The sequence below is a fragment of the Nelumbo nucifera genome, chromosome 2 (assembly GCF_055504915.1).
Source record: "Nelumbo nucifera cultivar China Antique chromosome 2, China Antique-T2T, whole genome shotgun sequence".
Lineage (NCBI taxonomy): Eukaryota > Viridiplantae > Streptophyta > Magnoliopsida > Proteales > Nelumbonaceae > Nelumbo > Nelumbo nucifera.
Window position 1 is genome coordinate 6,572,807 of NC_142650.1, and position 8,856 is coordinate 6,581,662.

Consider the following 8,856-nt stretch of genomic DNA (forward strand, 5'->3'; position numbering starts at 1 on the left):
ATACATTCTTCCTCGATTTTGCAAGGATTAAACTTGAATTACCAGGACCATTCACTCAAGCCAATCGACGATGGCCTTTTAGAGAAATCTCTTGAATTGAACTCTTGAAGCAAATAAGAAGTTTTGACATATCTTGCTTTGTAGCAAGGGACCTACGGTAGATAAAGTTCTTGAAAAGTGGAAGAAGTTTCTAGGGCTGTCTCTGTTCTATTACTATTAGAAGTGTGTAAGAAATTTTGGCATATCTTGCTTTGTAGCAAGGGACCTATAGCAGATAAACTGATAAAGTTCTTGAAAAGCGGAAGAAGTTTCTAGGGTCTTCTCTGTTCTATGTTACATTGGCTTATGCAATTTTCTGCAATTAACAGAGTTGTCGGTGTTAGGCTTTCCGAATCATTTTTTTTATTTGGTTTAATGTTTTATATGCTTAGAAGTTGTTCATATTACGGGTTCAATTGAAGAATGACAGGGTTGATTTGGTCTAATTAAAGGATGAACATTGTTCCATGTGCCGGAGAGGAAGATGTCAGCTACGGAAATTGTGTTGTCAGACTTTCAAATGTGGATTCCGGTTCTCTCGCTCACTGCATACTAACTAGTTTGATTCTCTTCGTTGCAGTGGCATTAATTTGTCTGGTTCTCAGTGCGGTGATCAATCCCAATAGAGTTTCTACGTCTTTAATCAACGATCTCGGTCTTTCAACCTTTGAGGTTAAATCTTTTGTTGAAAGAGGTGGAGGGTAAAATTGGATTTTAAAAATTTATATATCACATGCAAATGAATTTTGATGGAATCTTAACGGACCTTAACGTAAGGGTAGAGTTAGTCAATTGTCCTAAACAGTAGGGAAAGGGTTTGTCAATTTTTAAGAGTAAAGGTACACTTAATCAATTAGCTAAACCGTAAGGGTTAAGAAATTTACCCTTATGATACTAGGATTTATCATAAAAGTGAGATCTAACATGTGTTGTATTAAATCATGTTGGTAGGGTTTTGGAATGTATTTTACTAGTAGAAGATCGTACTTATCTTGCAGCCCCTTCGCGAGGGTGATTGAACACCTGTGTTCCGCGAAAAAATTACCTAGAGTAGCTTCTTATTTCAGTTGCATTTTTAGTGTTCAGAACACAGTGAAGGGTTTTTCGGATTTTTACCAAACACAGCTTCTGTGGGGCCCAGCTCGGAATGCCAGAAGCTGCATCCCAAGCGCCCTTCCAAACGGGCATTTGGATCGGGCCATATAGCACCCGGCTGAATCAGTCACGCCGCAGACTTTGAAAGAGATCCATTTCCTATCTAAATCTGGGTGGAAACCAAAGAAAAGAAGTAAATTTGCCCAAGGATAGCTGGTCATCAAACCCAGTCTTGGTAATGCAATGCAGGATTATATTAGACCCAAATCATTCACTCCTACCGGTGAGTTTTATTTTAGGCTCAGTTTGGAATGAGTATAAATATAAATTTGTAGAGCGCAAAATGTTGTATTTTATATTATTTTGTATGTATTTACATTGTTTATATATATATATATATATATATATATATATATATATATATATATATATATATATTTATACTCTTTCTAAACTGAGCCTTAGTAATGATTTGTAGTTACTTTTGTTTTATTTTATTTTTCTTTTCTTGGGTGTTAAAATTTGTATTTCTACAAAACACCCAAATATGACAATAATCAAAAGGGAGGAATTTGGGTCGTGCACATTGAAATGTCTCTTTCCATCTCCATCAGTATCCCCAACTCTAGAATTGAGAGGACTTGCTTGCAGCAGCCATAATTGTTGAGTGCAATGTTTTCAACCCGATAGACGGTCAAAAATTGTTAACTTTGTTAAGAACTATTCAATCTAGCAGGTTTGATCGTTGACCCATTTGATATGATAATTGGTTTGTGGATTGCACATTCAATGTATTTAAAACTTTCTGAGGTCATAATTTTGTACTTCGATATTTGATTGGGTTTTTTTTTTTTTTTTTAATTTCGGGTAACTTTTGAGACCTATGTGTCCTATGACATCTTGCCCCGTTATTTTTGCTAAAAAACCCTTTTTTGTTTCAAATTATAATTTTTAATATTTTTTATAATAAAAAATAAAAAATTAAATTAAAAAAATATAAATTAAATATAAAATAATACATATAACATAATATATATATATACCAGCTGGTCAAACTGGTGCCCGCAGCCCAAAGACAAAAACAGTTCAGCCTCCCGATCGATTTTTAAAACATTGGTTCAGTGGTCTCCGATTCACAGACGAACAAAACTTGGGCCGACGCCGATCACTCAAAGTGTGTTTTCAAAGTATTAATCTTGAAGGTGGACCGTGGATTCGTGGTGACTGGGGACTGGGGACCCAAAATCAAGACTGACTGTCCATAGTGCAAATTGCAAGGAGCCTAATTTTTACTTTCGGCCCATTAACGCCCATCCGGCCCTACCCCATTTATATTTTATCCGCTCCGGTCCCGTCTACAACTATAAAGCAAGCCGGGTGAGGACTGAGAAGTGAGAACCATAATCCATAAGTGATAATCCATAATGCTAGCGCTTTAGGGCCCGTTTGGGAGGGCTTTGCCTTGATTGAGCTGCATTGTTCGAAGTTCGAATTGCTTGAAAGAAGCTACCAAAGCTAGCTTTACCAGAAAATCCGTTTCTTTAACTCAATGCAGACATAGCTTCACGGCCTCCCATGTGGAGCCTACCCTGCAAGGGTTGAAGGTGCAGCGTGAAAACCCACCCAAACGGGCACCTAGTTTCTATTTCTTAAAAGAACAATGCTAACACTTGTCAGCAATAGCATCGACTGTGCAAGGCCTCTCAATAGATTAATACATGAGCTTGGGGCTTGGTATTGGTATTTGGGAGTGAGCAAAGATGAAGAAGAACGGTGGTATTAGAGTTAGAAAAAAAAAAAAAAAAAACATGAATTTGTCTTAAGTTAATTATGGGCAATTGATATAGGTTAATCTCAACTCAATGGAGTTATAGGGCATCGTTGTCTCACATGAGATCTCGCTTTTTCATCCATAATTCACCGTGATTCCGTGAGGAGCTTTCAAGTCTTAACTCAATAGCAATACCTGAGTAATCATAGCATCCAGGTAGAAAAATTGGAGGCATGGCATGCCCTTTTTTATTGGCCAAAGTTTCCCATGCCGGAATTGGGATTGCTCCTTAGAGAGTGCGTCTCACACCGATTTCATAGGTCACAACCACATCTCATCCTGTATTATAAATATTTTTCATGAATAATAAATACAAATAGAACATGTGATGAGATCGATGTGAGATACGTTCTATAAGCAGAAGATCCCGACTTCTCATGCCCTCGATGTGAGACACGTTCTACATTTCTTACATCCAAAATTACTTTTTTTTTTGTGTTATCCGTAGATTTATGGAAATTTCATGAGATATTTGAGGAAAATATAAATTATTAAAAAATTTGAAAATATAATTTTTTCTCTGTGTATAAAGACTAAATATGTTTTAGATCTATAGATTTATCTATTATATCGATAGAGCAATTGAAATGTCTTCTTCAATATTTTTTTATTTTTAGAATAAAAATAATTAATAATTAATTATATTTTATCATTTGATCACACCAATTGAAATTTTTTATTTTTATATTTATAGAATTAAAAAATAAATAATTAATTAATTATATTTTATCATTTGATCACAATGATTGAATATATTATAATTTTATGGATGATCTATCATATATTCCACAAGGCAATTGAAATTTCTTCTTTAATAACTATTTTTTAATATATTATATAATGTTTATTTATTTTTTTATTTTTTGAAAATAAATAATAAATAATTATTAAGTATATTTTCACTTAGAAGTTGTGTTAATGCATATTTTATGGTTGGATAAGAGAGTTGGTTTTTTTTTCCATCCCATTAAACATTAAAACTTAAGAATTATAATTTATAAATTATAGTTAAGTATAGGATTTTTAATGAAATTATAAATAGCTACAATACATTTCTTCATAAAACTATTAAAATATATTAATTTAACGTATATACACCTCATTTAGGTCTTATATTTAGTGTTGTTGTGTATTTTTATGATATATTAAAGTACTTATAGTGTTTCAAAGCGTATCTATGCATATCTTAGTTTTTCTCCGATACGCATGCGTATCCAAGGCGTATCTTGATACGTCTCTTAAAATTGCCTTTCCGATACACTTGGCGCTTTTGATACTTTAAACCTTGGCAGAAACTGAGAGTTGAGGAAAAGTTCTTAGGCTTCGTTTGGGAAGAGTGCAAATGCCTATTCAGTGCATATATGCACTTTAGTTCAATTTTGTTAGTATTTGGCAATAATACATTTGTGCATTGATAATGACAGAAAACACAGTTTCCAAGCATGCTTGCACCCAAAATGAGAGAAATTTTACATAAAAAAAAAAATCGATGTACATTTGCACTCAAAGTTAATCAAATGTTAAAAAGGTATATTTTAGTCTCAGATTTCATGTTTGCATCCACTACAACTAAAACTCGTTTGGCAAGAAAGTAATTTATCAATGTAAAACTAAACCAACTTTGCATTTGTATGGATCAGAATGCACTTTACATGTTTGTATTTACACTTTTCCCAAATAGAGTCCAAGGCTTGGTTTGAAAAGAGTACAAATACAAATATGCACAATTAGGGGTGGCAATTTTTCACCCAACTGGCTGAACCCACCCAACCCACCCTCACTATCTAACCTGCCCATTTACTTGGCGGGTTGTGTGATCAACCCGTCACCCTTGCCACCCATTTAAATGGGTTGGGTTGGTTTGTGGATAACCATTGGGTTAACCATTACAAACATTAGTATTAATTCCTTAGCTTTTTTTTTTTTTAATTTTCTTCATTTGAATTAAATAATTTATAATTAATGCATTAATTTTCTATTAATTAATGACTAAATTTAGTTTTGTCTTGAATCAACACACTTCACCCAACATAAATCTAAATCAATTTGACCCAAGTCCGAACCAGTTCAATGCGGTTTGACCCGATCCAACATACATCAATCTAGGTTGACCCAAATCCAAAATAGACCTTGGACAAGATGGCTCAGTACTGCTTGCTTTACCCGGTTTGGATCGTCTGGTCCAACCATTATTCACACAGCTCGACTCGACTCAACACAAGCTGACCCAGGTCGAGCCGAATCTTAAATGGATCGAACCGGTGGGGTCCGAACCCTAAACCACCCCGCTTGCTTTGTCTGGTTTGGATCGTCCATTTTGGATCATATCCATTTGGACCGACCCAATTTACTTCTTTTGACTCGCTTCGGCCCCAAACCTATACACAAACCTAATATGAGTCGACCCAAGACAATCCACCATCGACTGAACCGGTCTGGTCTGGCCTGACATAACTGAACCGATACCGGTCCAATCGGATTTGTCCGACCGGACTGAACCGGTTTAGGCGGGGTCTAGTCCGACCGGACTGGTTCGGATCTAAATGGTTCAACCACTCTTGAACTTGATGTGATTACCTCGAAGACAATCCAATTAGATAGTTCAAGTTGTCTGACTGGTTTGCTGCTTGTATAAAAATAATATGCATGTAATGTAATTTGAACCTTCACCACTTGTGTAAATAGCAACTACTATTACCACTAAGCTATAACTCACTTATTTATTAAAAAAGTATTAGGTTTTTGTTTTTAAGTACATAAATATAAGATTAATGAGTTTGGGCGGATTGAATTGAATTAAAGTGGGCTTGAATTGAATCCAACCCATTTAATTTTATATAACTAGATCCTTAACGGATTGGCGAGTTAAATGGGTTGGATTGAAACTCAACCTAAACTAAATCCAACCCAACCCGCCCAATTGCAACAACTATGTACAATACAAAATACAAAAATTTCCACTATACATATTTGTATTTATTATACTCCTTCCAAATTGAGCCGTTTGAAACTTAGATAAATGATTTTATGCGTATGCTGAGATTGTCTACGCGATTTATATATAACAGCTTTCGAGACTGCAAATTGACCTTGGTCTCAACTCGAGCAAGGCCCAAGCTAAGGTCAAAGCCTAAATTGAGAAGCCCAAATAACACCTTATGTTGGCCTTGGACTTCGTCTGGCTATTTTGCTATTTTATAGGCTGTCTTGTTTGTTGTGTTTTTGCCTTTCATTTTGGTTTGACGGTTCAATTTTAGTATAAAAAGAAAAATATATATGTATGTATATATAACATTATATCCATATTGATGATATGCATATTATCTAATCAAAGTTTCCATCTTTAGAGCTTGAATAACCAAATCCAGTCTGTGCAAAACCTCCGTTGCCTAATCATTAACTAGATATAATCACTGCCTTATCCTTTTTATTGTCAACATCATCATCATCATCAAAGTCTTATCCCTAATTGGCTATAGGACCATTGTTTCGCTATTCTGTTGCATTCAATGGCAATGCAATATTTTTTTTTGGTAAAAAGCTGATTTCATTGAAAGAACATAAACAACAATAAGAGCGAAAACAAAGAAGAGAGCTTGAGAGCAATAAAACAGAAAAAACAAACTACTACGAAACAAAAGAAAAAGCAACAACAATAGCTAAACAACGAAGAGAACTACTAAATACTAGACAAAAGCCACACTGGAAAATCTCCTTCCAGCCACAACATTGAACGAGCACCTAGCTTTGCTAGCTCATGGGCAGCAGCATTCACACTTCGAGGACACCACAAGAATTTAACTTCCAGACCTTCACAAAGGTTCACTAAATCTTCTTTAAGAAATACCATATCTGCTGGGCAAAAAGACGAGGAGTTGTTGAAGTAAGAAGTAAGTTTTTGACAATCAGATTCAAAGATCACCCGGGATAAACTCTTCCTCTTACATGTCTTCACTGCTCCCACAAGCCCATAGCCTCTATCAATAAGGGAGAGTTAGTTGAAAAGGAGTCGCAGGTAGCTCGACAACAAAAACCAACTGAGTCTCTCGCAATAAATCCATAGGAAGCTTTATTGGGAGCTAGAAAGCCTCCATAAACGTTGATCTTCACAAAACATTCATTAGGAGGGCAACAACAAACAGAAGGAAGGTTTTCCAATTTCTGTTGCAAAAGCAGAGATGTCTCTCTTGTCAACTTGTTCATAGCATTGATTACATTCAAAGGATTAGAAGATGTTGGATTTTAATCTCATAAGAGATTAAATCCAATGGGTTTGAATGGTCAATTACATGAGAAATTGCACCTGCACACTTGGTTGAAAAATCAGTTTTTCTCTTACAAAAAACCCAATTTTGAACTTGTCCCACATTAGATAATTATAAGGTTTGTTTTCAATATTTCAATAGGACCTGATTTACAGTCTTTAGAATTAGTAGAGGAGAGTATGGAGATTCGATACTGCGCAATGCGTGAGTGCATGTGTGTGGCGCAATGAGGCGCTTTAGAGGCGCAATTTGCTCGCACTTTGCGTGGCTCGCGATGGGCGGCTCTGGTTTTGGTGCCTTGATGACCGTTGATCACCGTTGATGAGATCAACGGTCACGATTCGATCGGGTGTGATCAAGAGGCACAATTCAAAGTTAACAATCACCAACTGTTAATTACTTTTTAAACAGTCACAAACATTGTGACTGTTCAAGGTGCCTTCTCTAAACCAGTACCCACCTTTTCCTCATACCTCTTCACAAATTATTTAAGGAGCATGAATCAGACTCAAAAAACGCACAATTTCGAAATTCACTCTCTCTCTCTCTCTCTCAGTCTGGTCTGCTACAGTCTCACAGAAGGTTTCTTTGGAGACTCTTCAACTTTGCTGGTTGCAGATTCTCGCCCAAAGGCTCTGTTGTATCATGGGAACAAATTTGCTTGTAACCCAACAGCAAACTCAGTAAAATTGAGTGGGGGCAAATAACGTTCTAAAGACAGTGTCTTCAGATGCACCTCAGAGCTTCTCCTCCAAAGTTACAGTGACCCCATCTTCCCCAACAGAAGATGACTTTTCAAATAAACCTCTATTTCTGTCTTTCCATATCTCCCATAAACCAACAAGCAAACTAATAATGTTCTCTAAGTGAGAAGATAAAGCATATTCGAAAGTTATTGTAAACCAATCAATAAAGGATAGGGAAGGGATTAATTAGATCGACCAACAGACCCAAACTTGAGCCAAACCAAACACACTTGATTTTTTCACATAGTAATAGAGCATGCATCACAGATTCATTCTCTTTCTCACACCGAAGGCATATCGGAGATCTTGTAAAGATTTTCATTCATGCTAGACTATTGTTACAACATCTCCACATAAAGTTTGATTTTTTTCCCCACAAGATCTGCCTCTATCTGGATTTGAGTCACACAAATCCTGGGAGGCAAAGAAATATGCTTATTTAACTGTTAATTGTACTTACTTAGATCCAATCCAAATAGGTTTGTCACTTTGTCCTCCCAAGAATTTAAGGGAATCCTCATCTATAGAATCTCTTCAATTGTTTCATCAAGAAACATATGTTTTACTACTTGGACATTCCAAGATATGGAACTACTATTTATTAAAGAAGAGACACATTGATTTTGCCTAGATCTTGGGGCTAGTCCCATTGGTTTGAGATCCTCAATGCCTGGAATCCAAAGGTCTTTCCTGATGTTTACTTTATTAGAGCAAACCTTTCTCTAACACCTCTTTTTCCTCTCAAAATACCAGTCCACCCCCAAGCTTTGAGAATCATGGCAAAGCCTCCAAACATGCTTTGCTAAAAGCATAAGGATTCCTAACACCCAATCCACCATTAAACTTATTCTTACAAATTTGATCCCACACAACCCAGAGT